At 41.9% G+C, this 18,099-nt stretch overlaps 1 long non-coding RNA gene across 1 annotated transcript; it reads left to right on the forward strand.

Moving 5' to 3' along the window:
• The first annotated feature begins 471 nt into the window (after nt 1–471).
• Nucleotides 472–1,280, forward strand: LOC142748334 (uncharacterized). Its single transcript, XR_012882232.1, has 3 exons — nt 472–551; nt 903–988; nt 1,112–1,280. It is a non-coding gene; the product is annotated as an uncharacterized LOC142748334 (long non-coding RNA).
• Nucleotides 1,281–18,099: the final 16,819 nt, after the last annotated feature.

An 18,099-nucleotide genomic window follows, 5' to 3' on the forward strand; every position in this document is an offset into this window, starting at 1 on the left:
GCCACAAACTTGAAGGTACCGTATGCAATTAGAGTCCTGAACAATTAATTATTCACCTCAGAATTTTGGATCTTGTTAGATTAAAAAATATATATATATTTTTGGACATTCACTATTCATACATGTGGAAAGTTGCAGGATTTTGGGTCTTTATCAGATCTGGGACTACATCTCTTTTTTGTGTTTCAGCTTGTGATTTGGATTCTACAGTTCAGGACGGGTACAGGATGGCAGCGGGCAGCAGATCTCTGGAGGTCAGTGGCTTCATTGTCTTGTTTTTTTCCTTCCCTGTGATGGACATGTAGCAGCAGACTTGGATCCAGCAGGAGAAGTCCATGTGGCCGGCTGTCCACTCAGACAAGTAGCGGCTTATTGAGTAAGATCCCGGACAGGTAACAAGTCCACAAATCACCGGCTGCTCATTTGTAAAACTGACCCCTTGTCCTACTGTCCATTCCTGAGGAGGGATAAGTGGTCACTTACTGGATTATCTTCTCTTTAGGGCATCTATCGGCAGCAGGAATCCGCTTTTGGACTTAGACCCTTCATAAGTGAGTTTTTTTTAATAATTAGACTATACCACAAGAAAGTGATTGATAGATGATCTCAAAATACAGTAACATTCCTTTGTATCTGATAATCCCGAAAATTTGATAATTTAGCACAGAACTGAACTATAATGTGGAAGACTGAGCAGAGAGATCCAGTAAGGAAATTGAAGATTGAAACTAAGATTTCTATACTTTTATATGCCCGTCCAATAATCCAGAATATTTAAAAAAAAAAAAACACCTTTCATGTCCCATTGATGACAGATTAAAGGAATATTTTTGTAATGTTATGTTATGGTTTATGGTGTAGTTTTATGTCTGATCCCATTATCTGGTTGTTTCTCTCTTCAGCTTACCCCAGCACCACAGAGGAGAGGGTTCTACAGCAGCTGATTTACTGCACAAAATTCTTACCATCCCCAATCATCAAGATGGAGGTCAGTGATCATACTGGTTATTATGTTCTTTCTATAACAGATTTATCCATGTTCTTTTATAGATGTAAAGATTTTATAGTAACATCTCAATAGACAATTGACTGAAAATTTTCTTTTTCTTAGCGCCTCATGCCAATGAACCGCGAAGCTCAGAGGAAATATCTGCCATGGCCGTGGGATGTAGAAGAGCCCAAACCTACGATGGAAGAGGAGGTCAAGAAGGCTGAAGGAGAGGCAAAAGAGCGCGAGGAGGAACAAGTGCAAGAAGACCATGAGGAGGAAGACAATGAGGAGGAAGACAAGGAGGAGGAAGACAAGGAGGAGGAAGACAAGGAGGAGGAAGACAAGGAGGAGGAAGACAATGAAGTGGAAGACATGGAGGAGGAAGACAAGGAGGAGGAAGACAATGAAGTGGAAGACAAGGAGGAGGAAGACTATGAAGTGGAAGACAATGAAGTGGAAGACATGGAGGTTGATGAGAAATCAGACAACGAGGATGAAGAAGAAGAGAGTTTGGTTGAAGAGAAAGAGGAGGATGAAGAGAAAGAGGAAGAGAAAACGGTTAGAGAGGAAGAAGTCAGCATGGCGATGAGAAGAATTCAGTGTCAGACAGGAAGAAGAAAGAAAATCCGCCAGCATTCCTTCCTCCATGATATGACGAAGAACATCAGAGGGAAGAGGAACATCATCTGGACCATCCTCCTCAGACCAATGAGAAGATGAAGTCTTGTATGGAAACATCTTAACTGTTATTACATCAACAGCAACAACAGGAATATTAATAATATAATAATAATATTAATAATTGTTAGGTTAAAAAGGTCAGTCGTATTAATATTGGTAGCAAGAGCAATGATCTAAGATTTTTCTAATAATAACAGGTGCAGTAATATTAGAAATAGTATAATAATAAGAGAGTAATAACAAAAATAATTATATAATAATAGCAGCAGGTTTGATCCAGGGTTCTCGGACTGATCGCCTTTTCCCGGGGTCAAGAAGAAATTTTCCCCCTGTGGCACTAATTGGCTCAAATTGTCCAGGGATTTTCGCCTTCTTCTGGATCAACAGCTTTAGGAATAGGGATATAATAAATATAAATAAGAAAATAACAATAAAAATGTTAGTAATATTAGTAGTTATATAGTAGTAATAAGATTATATAAAAAATAGTATAATCTCAATAAATTAATAATAATAGTGTAGCCTTATTAAAAAATGTGTAATAGAAATATCACTATAGTAATAATAATAATAATAATAATAATAATAGTAATAATAATAATAATAATAATAATAATAATAATAATCTAATAATAACAAATTAATATAATAATAACATATTTAGGTAAATTAACTTTAAAATATAGTAAACTATAATATTTAGCAGCAAGTTTGATCCAGGGTTCTCGAACTGATCGCCTTTTCCCGGGGTCAAGAAGGAATTTTCCCCTTGTGACACGAATTGGCTGAATGTGTCCAGGGTTTTCGCCTTCTTCTGGACCAACAGCTTTAGGAATAGGGATCTCATAGTGTTAGGGTTATAATGATAGCAGTAATATAATTCTAGTTATATTATATTAATAATTATAGGATAATGGTAGGAAATAAATTAAAATGTATAAACATAACTTTGAGTCTTCTCCTTTTTTTTTCTCTTGGAAAGTACTGATTCTCCTTGCTGGCAGGGAGTCTTAAAGGCAATGTTACCTGGGAAAATGTATGCAAAATGACGGTACTCCAGAAGGAGGAAAACTGTCTGTCTAGTGCCACCTATAGGTGACTATTCTGTAACCTAATGTTCTAAACTTTCTAGAGACTTGAAACAAGATTTGAGTTAATAGCCAAACTAGAGTCACCCTATTGTAGACAGCACAATTGAGTGAGATTCCTTTAAAACAGCACTGGGAAGGTACTGATTCTCCTTGGTTAGACATCGACAACAGGGTAGATAGCATAGCTGCAAGATCAGACTACATAGGGTTTACTTGTAGTCTGTTACCATGGAGACACAGGCAAACATAAAACTACATTTTTAATCAGGACTATTTGCAAAGTTGCTTCATTTTACATTTTAGATGCATTGGGACAGTACAAAAAATGGTGGTAAAGGTGTACATAGCCTTTAAACTCAAAATATCCGCATATTTATTATAATCCTAATATTCATTAGTTCTAGTTTTAGCTTTAAACATTTAATTTTTAGGGCATCAAACTTCTATAAAGAATTATTAAATAAAATATTTTTTATAGAGGATGCAGCTTTGTTTTTTTTGATACAGAGCTCCATACATATAGTTCTAGAGGACAATAATGCAATTCTTCACCCACCACTAGGGTCTTACCATATACAAATGTATACACCTCCGAATAAATAAGTGCGAAATAAGCTCCCTCTAGTGGTGACTTTAGGCAGCTAGAATTTAATCACATTAAAGGGGTTGTCCACTACCGGACAACTGATGACCTATCCACCGGATAGGTCATCAGTATATGATCTGTGGGGGTCTGACACCCGGGCCCCGGACCGATCAGCTGCTCCGGCTGCCTGCAGGCATCAGATGTCATTGCACAGTATGCAATGTACGGGGCTGGAAGCAGTTGGCTCCATACATTGCATAGCGGCCGAGCTGCAGCTCTGCTCCTATTCACTTGAATCGGCCGCTATTTCGTGACCGGAGCCATCTGTTTCCGGCATGGACGTCCGGTGCCCGCATGCAGCCGGAGCAGCTGATCAGTGCGGGGTCTGGGTGTCAGACCCCCACAGATCATATACTGATGACCTATCCGTTGGATAGGTCATCAGTTGTCTGGTAGTGGACAACCCCTTTAAGGGTAATTCAACAAAACAGCCCCCTTTGTAAATGTATCCCCTGGATATCCAGCTGCTAAAACTACCCATGGTCACCTACAGTCAGTACATGAGTCAGTATAACTAGAGGTACAATTTAAAGGGGCTTTAAAGTGGCCTGATTTGAGTCTGCAATAAATTATCGGACCACCCAGGGTTACACTCTATAGAAGGTTCCTTTAGTAAACTCTGCAGAAAAAAAAGAAGTAAATTTGTATGGGATATAGTAGCCTGTAGATGCAAAATGCCTGGGGCCTTAAGCCTTCTCTTTAATAATCTTTTCCTACAATTGTCATAAATGTCCTGTGTGCTGAAGGATTAAGATTTCCTTTCACAGGAACGAAGAGGCCGACACCTGAAAAACAACCCCATAGCATTATCCCTCCTCCACCAAACTTTACAGCTGGCACAATGCAGTCAGGCGGGTAACGTTCTCCTGGCATTCACCAAACCCAGACTCGTCCATCAGACTGCCAGATAGAGAAGCGTGATCCATCACTCCACAGAACAGGTTCCCTCTGCTCCAGAGTCCAGTGGCGGCGGCTTTACACCACTCCATCCGACACTTGGCATTGTGCTTGGTGATGTAAGGCTGGCATGCAGCTGCTTGGCCCAAAGGCACAGTTTTTGTGTGGATATTAATGCCAGAGGAGGTTTTGTACTCTGCAGTTATTGAGTCAGCAGAGTGTTGGCGACTTTTATGCACTATGCCCCTCAGCGCTTGTCTCTGTAACTTTACGTGGTCCCCACTTCGTGGCTGAGTTGCTGTGGTTCCTAAACGCTTCCACTTTGTAATAATATCGCTCACAGTTGATTGTGGAATATCTTGGATGGATGAAATGTCATGAACTGACTTGTTACATCGGTGGCGTCCTATTACAGGACCGCGCTTGAATTCAGTGATATCTTTACAATGACCCATTCTATCACAAATGTCTGTAAAGGCGACTCCATGGCGAGTGCTGGATTTTATACACTTGTGGCAATGGGACCTATTTAAATGTAATCAATAAGAGGTGTGTCCCAATACTTTTGTTCATATAGTGTATCTTACGTGTTGCTGCCAGATACTACAGGACGTCTTTTTGGTGTCCATGCATGACATGCTTTGGCAGTATAAGAGGAATTACACAATATTAGGCAGGTGGTTTTAATGTTCTGGCTGATCGGTGTCTGACCCCACATGGAGCTGTAATATGAAGGTCTGAAAAGCCCTTTATCATAGGTAAGGATTCATGTAGTCAATAAAAAAAGGTTTGGTTTCACCGCATCTCATTCTAGATCAATATGGTAAAAGCAGATATCCAGTTGTGATCTTAAAAATAACCTGAGTGACTACCTATGGGTAATACCCACCTGCTATATATAGATATGTTATTTATATGTATAGAGCTTCTACCTCTCTTGGAATCACTTGGTTCTACTGGCTGCCATTCTTCCTAAAGTTGAATTTCAATAATTTCCCTTACCCTGTTCCAGCAGCGGGTCCCCGGTGGCAGCCGTGGTTCTAGCCACAGGCTTCATCAAGTTAGCTTGCAAACTGAATGACTTCTCCCCCCTCCAGCGATGCCTCCTGCTGACAGTTCTGGCGGGCCATGCCAACCGGACCCTCCTAGATGACATCACTCTGGTAGCTTATTTAAAGCGGACTCTAGCCTCAAAGCCTTGTTTGTTTTTTAACGTATAGCCTTTGCTATTGACTCTGCTCCTGACCTTGGCTTTCCGGATTTCGCTTCTGTGTCATCCCTTGGATTTGTCACCTGGTACCGGTTAGTCTCCGGTTGCCGCATTCTGACCGCTATCCTTGTGATGACTCCTGGCTATGACCAGTGGCGGATTAAGTAAACCATGGGCCCTGGGCTGTTCCTCAAGCTTGGGCCACCTTGTCCACCACCGCCCTGCCACGTCATGTCTATATTAAACACCACCTTTCTGTGTGAGCATTGACAAATGAGTGCTACGATTCCCCATGTCAAAGGGCTGTGTCCCTACATATTGACAGTCTCCAACCATCGCTGACAGTATCACACTGTGTAGGGACACATCCTCCTGACAAGGGGAATGGTAACACGCATTTGTCTATTAGTCCTGGGTACACAAAGACTTTATGTGGAATACAAGGATTTCCGATAACTGACATGTCAGGAGAGGTGACAGATCTATAAATGCAATGACTCACAGGAGATGTCTTCACTGATGGGTCATTCTCTTTTCTTCTCCATCTGACACAGACCGCTATGGCGACTTCTCCTGATGACTGCAGAGATTCCTGATGAGAAATCTTTTCCCCTTGATTCTGTAGCCATTTTCAGCATCTATAGCAACATAAAAACACCATAAATTGTCTTATACCCCAGACCCCTAAGCATATTAAGACCCAGGCCCATACATTAACTCAAACCAATAAATTCAGTCCCCAAGAGGTAACTAAACTTTTAAAAAACATTTGGCGCATCATAGTGAGAGTGATATGTCAGAAGTTTTGATCGATGGGGGTCCCAGCATTGAGACCACCACCGATCACTAAAACAAAGCAGCAGGAGTGCTCGGGTGAGCGCTGTTCCACTTCATTTCTGATTGTCTTTCCTCGTCGCGGTGTACGGACTCATAGACTTTCTGTTGTGCCCATACACTGCATGCTCGGCTATCAGAGGAAAGACGATCAGAAACAAAGTGGCTCCTCACTCACCTGATCGCTTCTGCCACTTTGTTTCAGCGATTGGTGGGGTCTCAGTGCCCGGACCCCCACCGATTAGAACATTTGACATGTCACTATGACATGTATTTTTTTTTTTTAAGTTTCGTTAGTTACCCTTTAAGCAGTCAGACCCCCCTCCCCAGTGCATCTGACTGACTGCTGAGTGCCCTATGGGAGGGTCTAAGCGTCTGACACTTAGGGCGGATTTACACGAGCATGTGCGTTTTGCGCACGCAAAAAATGCGGCGTTTTGCGCGCACAAAAGACACTTAACAGCTTTGTGTGCCTTTCACGCAGCCGCCATCATTATGACACTCTGTATGTTTGTAGCACGTGGTGCTTTTCTGTTTGCAATCATAGTTTTAAAGCTGTTGAGCAAATCACGCACGTCCCGCGGAGGTGCCTCCGTGTGGCATGCGTGATTTTCACGCACCCATTGACTTCAATGGGTGCGTGATGCACAAAAAATGCAGAAATATAGGACATGTCGTGAGTTTTACACAGCGGACACACGCTGCGCAAAAATCACTGACGGTCTGCACTGCCCCATAGACTTGCATAGGTCCGTACGACAAACGTAAAAAGCACGCACGTTGCACGGACGTATTACAGTCAATCAAACGCTCTGACCCCCCCCCCCCTGCAGTATAATAACTACTGAGGGCTCCATGGGGGAGATTATACTGCAGGGGGGGGGGGGTTCAGAGCATCTGACTTACTGCAGAGGGCTCTATGGGTGGGAAATTATTTCACACACAAAAAATGTGAGATTAAACACCCTATATACAATTCACACTAACACCACACAATTTATATTCAAACCACACACACTACACGCACACACTATATAGACTTACATTATAGACACTATAAACACAGCACACACTATATACACAGCACACACTATATAGACTATATACACAGCACACACTATATACACAGCACACACTATATACACAGCACACACTATATAGACTATATACACAGCACACACTATATACACAGCACACACTATATAGACTATATACACAGCACACACTATATACACAGCACACACTATATACACTATATACACAGCACACACTATATACACAGCACACACTATATACACAGCACACACTATATACACTATATACACAGCACACACTATATACACAGCACACACTATATACACAGCACACACTATATACACAGCACACACTATATACACAGCACACACTATATAGACTATATACACAGCACACACTATATACACAGCACACACTATATACACAGCACACACTATATAGACTATATACACAGCACACACTATATACACAGCACACACTATATAGACTATATACACAGCACACACTATATAGACTATATACACAGCACACACTATATACACAGCACACACTATATAGACTTACATTATGACACACACACACACACACACACACATAAACACACACACATAAACACACACACACACACTTACCACAGTCTCTTCCTCTGCGGTGCTTGTCTCTGGCAGCCTCCAGGACCTTAATCATGTGACTGTGACGTCACCACAGGTCCTTCACCCTCTAGTTTCAGTTTTGCCGTTATCAGGCAGCTGCTGGAGATTTAAACAGGAGGGACAGTGCACAGCAGCACAGAGGAGCTGACTGTCAGGGAGACTCCAGCACCTGCCAATCACAATCTCTGACAGTCTGCTCTCTACAGCTGATGTGCTGTGCCCCTGTTCCCTGGCCGCAAATGACTCCCCCTGCACCCCCTCCCCCTCCTCTTCATCAGCAGCAGCACGTGGGACCGATGACCGCTAGAATGCGGCCGGCAGAGTTTTTTTTCACTTGTGTGCGGTTTGGGCAGCTATGGGCCCCCGTGCAGCCTTGGGCCCCGGGCGGCCGCCCGAAACGCCCATATGAGGATCCGCCACTGGCTATGACCCCTTCCTAAATAGGCTAAAGTTGTATCATTGGTCCTGCCGCCAATCGGTGACTATTCTCGGTACCACAAACTAGGAATCTGACCATGAAAGTCCATATCTCCTTGTGGGGGTTAAGGGCGTAGGAACAGGAAGATACCTTGGACTCTGCACCCTAGTTTTGCCAGGTCCAAACTGATTAGAGGATCCACTTCTCTGGTGAGAAACATAGCAGTTTACAGATGATGACATCATCAGATAGTGGACCTATTAACCCCTCAATACCCGGGCCTGAAAAGGCTTTAAAGGGAACCTGTCACCAGCATTTCACCTATTAAACCAGCAATATCTGGTGGTAGTGGGTGAAAAATCATTTCTATATAACCTATAATTGTCTTCTTAGCCAGCTCTATAGCTTTACTATTCAGTTAGTGTTGCCTCACCATATGCTAATGAGCATAAGTCATATCTTCGTTTGAAAAGAGTCAAATCTTCATTCCTCAAGTCTTTCTGAGTTTACTTCGCCTCCTTACTTTTGATTGACAGCTCCTCGACTTCCCCCAGCACACAAAATCCTGTGCATTGATGTCCTCTTCTGGGGTGCGCGCACAAATGAACACCGGATTAATACGATAAAAGGCGCAAAATGTTTCCGTTATTTACAGTCGGCGGAGGAGTTTAGGAGAAGTGATAACGACAATGAACTTTTTATAGCAGCGGCCAGTGAGGGATAAGTAAAGATCAATAGGTGAAATGATGGTGACAGGTTCCCTTTAATGATCAGCTAAATTTTTCAGTTTTTGCCTCTCTGCTTTTCAGCAGCCATAACTTTTTTATTTTCTCACTGACGTGGCTGTAGGAGGCCTTGTTTTATGCGGGAAATTATTTTTTTTTTTCTGCGCAGTTTGGGGGGTAAAAAACAATCACTGTGTAAGTTATATCATTTATTTTTACAGTGTCAATGTAGGTAAAAGCGATTTTCGGCATTGTCTTTTTTGTTTATTTTTTATCCCGTTCATGTTTCACGCTAAATAACCTGTTAAATACATTTTTCACGTTATTACGGTCGTGTAGATACCGAATATGGGTAGGTGTTTTGTAATTTATTTACTTTTTGTTACATATTTTGTTTTAATCCCATTAACCCCTTCAGTACTGAGCCCGTTTTGGCCTTGAGGACGAAGCAGATTTTTTCAAATCTTTTTTTTTTTAAATTCGTTTATTCAAAATATCACATACAAGGTATTTCAGCAATTGGATAATACACGACAGTATCAGCAATGACATTGCATATACAGCTTAGATATCATCATTGACATATATTTACATGTAGTATGTTAACAGAACTTCCAATTGCCGACCACATAAGGAAATGCAGGAGTGTTATTAATTTATTTCGTATGCATTAACCGAAAACGTTAACCAAATAGAACAAAACAACAAGTCGCCTATGTCGCATTATAACATCATGGACATTATCAATATCCCATATCTTACTTGGGAGTATGGAAGTTGATTTATCTTGCCATGATATGAGGGCTAACATCCAACCACTGACCCCACACTCCCTGAAATTTGTCTGGACAACCCCTGTGGGAATATACCAGTTGTTCGTAAGTAACTACAGTATCAACCAGCGATTTCCACGAGGCTATTGATGGAGCTGTGTCTGCCATCCAATGCATAGCTATTGTCTTCCTAGCTAGAAATAAAATTTATTTTATAAAAATACCAGTGTGATGTGTCCAGTGTTCTTCGTCTATGAGTCCCAGTAAAGCTATTTTCGGAGAGAACAATAGAGGGCTAGGCAATAATGGAGTAATAACCTCATAAACCTTTGTCCAAAATATTGATATGAATGAACATTCCCACATTAGGTGCCAAAAATCTGCTTCTAGTTGCGCACATCTGTGGCATGCTGAAGTGGGTAGTCTGCCCATACGGTGTAATCTAACCGGGGTGAGATAAGCTTGGTGTATGATATATAACTGAATAACTTTATTATTTATAGCCGGGGATACTGTTAAGTGTGAGTGTAAGATGTTAGTCAGATCTTCCGAAGAAAGGTCTGGTATCTGCGATTTCCATTTAGTCAGAACCGGAAGTGGAGCAGAATTGATTTTAGCTAGAATCAGATGGGTATATAGAGCCGAAATAAGACCCTTAGGACCCTGTGATTTTAGTATGCCAATAAGAGGGTATGCTGATATGAGTGAGGAATGAGGTGGGAATTGAGTCTGTATGGCATGGCGTAATTGCAGATATTTAAACCATTGCAAGTCTGGAGTTTGATGCGTTTCTTTGACCTGTAGAAATGTAAGTATCAAACCATTATCATACATATCTCCCAAACAAGCAATGCCCATATCTTGCCACCCCCGTATATCGTCCAATAATTGAATATGTGGTAATGTAGGATTATGCCACAGAGGAATCTCTGGAACTGTATCAGTGTAAGTGAGTAATTTTTTGGATGCACGCCAAACCGCCAGTGCCAGAACATGCATAGGAAGTAGTTCAGTATGGGGAGTAAACTTAGGGTATTCCAGGAAACTGATCAGGCTACGTCCCATAACCAGGGAAGCTAGGTAATAATCTGTGTCAGATAGAGGTGAATCTCGCATCCAATCCCGGATATTGCGAAGTTGACCAGCCAGGTAGTACAAGTAAAAATCCATCAAGGCCATTCCCCCTTCACTTTTTGGTCATTGTAATGTGGCCAAATTGAGTTTAGACCTGGAGGAGCCCCATATGAATTGTATGATTAAGGTATTAAGGGATTTAAAGAACGATATGGGGACTACAACAGGCATATGTTGCAATGTATAGTTACATTGAGGCTGAATCACCATCTTGAGTAAGTTAATACGACCTGCCACAGATAACGGTAGTTTAGACCATTTTTTAAATTTTTCACCAACCTTATTTAACAATGGTGTTAATGACGTATCTCGGGTCTGGTTATGATCCTGTACTATAGTTATGCCTAAATATTTAAATCTAGAGACGGTTTCAAGGCCATATTGTGACATAGACGGGTCTGGAGTCGGGTGTCTAGCTGTATATAAAATGGCCGACTTCTGCCAGTTAACCTTCAGTCCTGAATACTGTGAAAATTTGTCAAGTAGCTTTGCTACCACATGGAACGAGTAGTTTGGGTTATCTAGAAAAAGGACCATATCGTCTGCGTATAGGCCTACCACAGAAGTTCTACCCTTCCAGCTTATACCAGTAAGATCCGGGGAGGCTCGAAGCCTAATCGCCAGTGCCTCTATGGCAATAGCAAACAGAGCTGGTGATAGGGGACATCCCTGTCGGGTACCTCTAAAAAGGGAGAAGGGAAGAGAAGGAACGTTATTGACCACCACATTAGCCTTAGGGGATTTATATATTAACTCAACCCATTGACGAAATTGAGGACCGAAGCCAAAGCGTTCCAGACAGGCCCATAGAAACGGCCATTCCACCGAGTCAAAAGCCTTCATGGTATCCAAAGAGGCAATTGCCCACTGCATATCATGTGCCCTACCCAATTGTGTAATGGCCTGTACCTTCCTAATATTAATGCTAGTAGATTTCCCTGGCATAAATCCAGTCTGATCTGCATGTATGATGGAAAGGATAACACCATTCAGTCTTTAAGCTAATAATTTTGTCAGTATTTTATAGTCTACATTGACTAATGATATAGGTCGATATGAACCACAATCCAGAGGGTCTTTACCTGGTTTTAAAAGAACTATAATAGTAGTGTCATAGAACGTAGAAGGGAGAGCATGTAGTTGAGACGCCTGGCTAAGGGTTTCTAGTAAAAATGGGGCTATTTTATCCATGTATCTATTGTATATCTCAATTGGAAGGCCATCCGGTCCAGGGGATTTGTTGATAGCCATATCACTGATGGCTTCTTGTATTTCTTTGAGTGTAAAGGGGGTATCTAACACAGATTGCTGTTCAGGTGACAGAGTTGGAAATGTGAGATCATTTAGGTATTCTAAACTATCAGCCTTAGAATGAGAGGTGGAGGAACTATACAACTCAGTATAGAATTCTTTAAATCGAGATGTAATGCGTTCCGCTTCCGTAATAATTGATCCGCCGGAGTCTCGAATTCCTAACACTGAGTTAGTCCCATTAGCTTGTCTAACAAGATGGGCCAGTAATTGACTAGATTGGTTCCCCATTTCGAAATAATATTGTTTGGTAAAGAATAGTTTGCGCTTAGATTTAAGATGAAGCTGTCTTTTATATAATTGAGTCAGACTTAACCAGGCCATTTTGTGAGTATCAGTGGGGTCTGCGACATATTGAGTTTCAGCTGCCAAGACCTGTTCCTCCAACTCCCTCTCCACCCGAGCTGAGGTTTTCTTAATATATGATATGGACGATCTCAAACAACCTCTAAAGTACGCCTTGAATGAGTCCCAGCGTGATGTATGAGTTAGTGACGAATCATTGATTTGTAAAAATTGATCAATCTGATCTGGTATGCGATCCGACGAATCAATTAGTTTTAACCAGAAGGGGTGAAACTTCCAGTTGGTCAGTATACATCTGTCTGGAAATGTCAAATGGGGTAATATTGGGCTATGGTCAGATATACCCCTAACATCATGTACAATCTGAGAGACGTAAATAGATACATTAGGGGAACCAAAACAATAATCTATCCTAGATAATGTGTGTCGTCCTGTCGAATGACAAGTGTACTCCACCTCTCCCTGATGGTGAGTCCTCCAGAGGTCGATCCAGCCCACACTGTCCATCAACCGACATAAAGGAGTAGGATTAGGGGTGGGTGGGGATGAGGAAGCTCCAAATCTATCTAGAGATAAGTGCATAACCTGGTTGAAATCCCCCATACATAGGATAAAGGAGGTCAGGAATTGATGTGCGAAAGTAATAGCCGCTTGGATTACGTACAAATTCGCTTGCGGTGGGTTGTAAAGACATATAAGCACATAAGGTTTGGTGTCAATTTCCGCATATACAAAAACAAATCTTCCCTCAGGGTCTCTACGGGTCTGAATGGGGTTCCATCGTATAGATCTATGTATAAGAATTGATACCCCCCTGGAGTAAGAGGTATGATATGAATGGCAGGACCATTGCATATTCGGTGTGAGTAACCGTAAGACCTTAATATAAAAGTAATGAGTGTCGGCCTAAGTGGTCTATAGCTCAGGATGTGTGTTATATAGATGGGCATTTTGTGTCACTATATTGTGAGATAGATGACTCTCGGCCGTCTATATAGAAATATTTCCCCTGTGTTTTTACTCCCCTAGTAAGGAGGAGATTAAATTGTAAAATGAATACATCCCGCAATACCCTCATAAATGCAGTACATCACCCAGCGTCCTAATCAAGGTTGAGGCGGATGCATCTGGAGCCATTCAGTTGCTTCTCCTGGAGTATGCAGGAAGATCACCTTCCCATCGGCCACAATTCGGAGACGAGCTGGATAAGACATCGAGTAAGGAATGCCACGATCACGAAATTTCCTCTTCGCTTCGATAAAAGTGGCACGCTGCTTCTGCAACTCAGCGGAAAAATCAGGAAATATAGAGACGGTTGAGTTGTTGTGCTTTAACGGTCCCTTCAGACGAGCAAGGCGGAGAACCGTATCCCGGTCCCTATAATTCAGCAGTCTAGCCAAAAATGGTCGAGGACTTGCACCTGGAGGAGGAGGTTTGGCTGGGACTCTGTGTGCTCTTTTAACAATAAAGCATGAGGAGAAGGACGTGTCTCCTAAGGTGGTTTTAAGCCATGTTTCAACAAAGGATTCCGGGGTTTGCCCCTCTGTTTTCTCAGGAAGACCAATAATGCGCAGGTTATTGCGACGCATTCTATTTTCTAGATCGTCCATTTTGGAGTGCTCGGCTTCCAATTTACGAGTGGTGGAGGAGAGTGTAGCTATCATTGGACGAATCTTATCCTCCGTCCGGGAGACTCTGTCTTCTATTTCTCCAATAGGTTCACACGACCTATTTTCAGACGTAAACGAGGCGTATTATGCCTCGTTTTACGTCTGAAAATACGGCTACAATACGTCGGCAAACATCTGCCCATTCATTTGAATGGTTTTGCCGACGTACTGTGCCGACGACCTGTCATTTACGCGTCGTCGTTTAACAGCTGTCAAACGACGACGCATAAATTGAATGCCTCGGCAAAGAAGTGCAGGACACTTCTTTGCAACGTAATTTGAGCCGTTCTTCATTGAAGTCAATGAAGAGTAGCTCAAGATTACGGGCGTCAAAGAATAATACGAGGAGGAGCTTTTACGTCTGAAACGACGCCGCTGTTTTCTCCTGAAAACAGTCTGTCTTTTCAGACGTAAAAGCGGGTTATCGTGTGCACATACCCTTAGATGTAGCAAAGTGCAATTCGTAATAGAAGTGTAGATAAACCCTGTTTAGCACCTCCGAGAGATTCAGAGCCTCAGCTGTTTTCCATCTCTTGGCTATATGGAATCTGGAAGCGATAAGAATATGGCTTATTGGCCACCTATATTCTAAAGGGATCTCATCCATCTGCATATCCAATAAAGCCAATGCAGGGGAAGGTAAAATTTCTGCTCCCATTAATTCTGATATGTAGCGGAAGATATGCTTCCAGAATGGGTAGACTGATTTACATGTCCACCATAGATAAAATAATGTGCCCCTTGCTCCACACTCCCTCCAACACAAAGGAGAAGCCCCGGATTGCATATGTTGGAGCCGCACAGGTGTGAGGTACCAACGAAACTGAATTTTCCTAACGGCTTCTATATGATTGACACATTTGCATATCCTATGTGAATGATGTAAAGCAGCCCTCCAGTCCTCCTCCGAGAACTCCCGACTCATATCCGTCTCCCACTGAGACATGTATTTCAATTTGAGAAATGAGCTGTGGGTGTTTAAGGACAAGTAAGCTGAGGCCAAACCTTTCAGCGATGTAATATCCGAATCCAAGAATCTTTGAAACACCGAAGACGGTCCAGAGGCCTGGAGAGCTGCTGAACCCCTCTGAAGAAAGTGCCTAACTTGCAGGAACATAAACAAGTGAGTATTCGAGATATGGAATTTAGCCTGTAAGTCCGCAAATAAGCTTAATTGCAATCCATCAAACAGGTCAGATATCTGCTGTATGCCTGCTTGGCACCACACCGAGAGGTCTAAATTAGGTATCCAGTGGGAAAGATATATGAATGGGCATTTCATTAGGGAACAATGATACACTTTATATACCTTAACCGCTTTGCTCCACATCTGAATCATATGCCTAGTCGTAGGTAAAGAGCTGAGGTCAGTTTGCGAACCTACCAAAACACACAGTAAGGCAGCTTTAATATCTGATCGAAATGTATGGACACTCTCTATTTGTGTCCACTGAGTTTTAACCTTCGGGTCCCAACAATACCTAACCGCCGCCAGGGCAGCGGCCATGTAATACAGATAGATATTTGGTACACCTAAGCCACCTCTAGACACATGGGTGGTCATTAAAGCTTTAGAGATACGAGCTCTTTTATTCGCCCATACAAATTTAAGAAGTGTGGATTGTAAATCAGTAATAACCCTCAATGGTATTTGTAGAGGGATAGTTCTCAAATAGTAAAGAATCTTCGGCATGAGCCACATCTTTACTAGGTTTATCCTACCCACACATGATATAATAACATCAGAGACCTGCTGAATTTGAGCCTTAATGGAGGAACAGAGATCTTTAAAGTTAAAGGCAACCGTATCCGCCGATTTAGCCATAAGCTTAATGCCTAGGTAAGATATATGGCATTCCGCCCAGCTGAATGGAAATAGTTTAGAAATATGTTTTTTAAGAGATTTAGAAACGTGAATTGGTAACATTGCAGATTTGGAGTCATTAATTTTATAATAAGGCGACTATACTCGCCAGGACATGAGGAAGAGATTGAACTGGGGAGGTTACAGTCAAGATCACATCATCAGCATACAGTCCAATTTTATGCTGCACATTACCGACGGAAATACCTATGACATTCTGGTGAGATCTTATAGACGAAGCAAATGGCTCCATTATCAAAATGAAGATTAGCGGTGAAAGGGGGCATCCATGTCTTGTACCATTTGACAAGCAAAAGGATTTGGAGATTATCCCTGATATGAAAATCTGGGCTGAAAGTAAGGTATACATTGACATTATAGCTCTATGGATCCACCCCACAAACCCAAATTTAGTAAGAACCTGTGACAGGAAGCCCCAGTGAACCCTGTCAAAAGCCTTTTCGGCATCCAAGGAGAGGCACACAGTGGGTACAGGAGAAGACTGAGCAATATGAATTAAGTCTATCATTCTCCTAGTATCGTCAGTAGCTTGTCTGTGCTTGACAAACCCAACTTGGTCTACATTTATTAGTGAGGGAAGGAGAGGGTCCAACCTAAGGGCCAAGATTTTTGCAAACAATTTCAAATCCGTATTCAACAGAGATATTGGTCTAAAATTACGTGGTGATGTTGGCGGCTTCCCAGGTTTTGGCAAGGCAATAATTGTAGCTGCCAGCATTTCCTTAGGGAAGGAACCCACTTGTACTGAGGCATTAAACACTTGGGCCAAAGCGTCTGATAAAAGGTCAGGAAAAGTTTTATAGTACTCTCCCGGAATCCCATCAGGACCCGGGGCTTTCGAGGTTTTAATAGCTTTCCCTATGTCTTCTACTGATACCGGAGCATTTAAAGATTCTGTTTGTAAGTCATCTAGCTTTGGGAGATCTAGTCCGCGAAGGAACTCCTCAATCAGCTTGTGTGTAGGCTGGGGAACCGTCTCATCTGTGTTTAAATAGTATAACTTCTCATAGTATGCAACGAATGCATCAGCAATATCCACCGGATTATGAACTTTGCCTTTTGTAGGGTGATCAATGAAACCTATTGTACTCCTGGCCTGATATTTTTTAACTCTCCTAATAAGTGTACCCAGCTTTATCTCCAGCTACATAGAAATGTGCCTACATCCGTTTCAAAGCCATTTCGCATTTGTACAACATCAATAAGTGGAGTTGTTTATGAAGTTCTCTAATCTGGCCCACAATTTGGGCATTAGGCTTCAACTTATTCAAGCGCTCCAGGTGATATAACTGAGTCAGTATGGAGTGTTTACACGACTCTCTCTGCTTCTTTTCGAAAGCTGCTAATTTAATAAATTCTCCACGTATAACTGCTTTGTGGCAGCACCAAAGTGTGGATGCAGGAATTTCAGGGGATGAGTTAATTTCAAAGTAACTTTGAATAGCTGCTGCTAAGGTTTCCTTGTGTTTGGGCATATTCAGAAGATATGTATTCATACGCCATGGTCTATGGTTTTGGAAATTATATTTTTCTAAAACAGTGAGTAAAATTGGTGCGTGATCAGACCATGTAATATGTCCAATAGAAGTTGATTCCACTGCTTGCACCAATTCACTATCTATAATAAACATATCTATTCTCGTGTAAGAATTATGGGTATGGGAGAAGTAAGTGTAATCTCTTTCCCCAGGGTGTAAGTATCTCCATATATCATGCAAGTGTACTTCTTTCAGTAACTGTGCTATGGAGGGTTTGCCCCTACCAACCACATCCGTAGAGTCCATGTCAGGATAAGATGTAATATTAAAATCTCCACACATTATAAGGGATCCCTGTTTG

The sequence above is a fragment of the Rhinoderma darwinii genome, chromosome 3, assembly GCF_050947455.1.
Source record: "Rhinoderma darwinii isolate aRhiDar2 chromosome 3, aRhiDar2.hap1, whole genome shotgun sequence".
Lineage (NCBI taxonomy): Eukaryota > Metazoa > Chordata > Amphibia > Anura > Rhinodermatidae > Rhinoderma > Rhinoderma darwinii.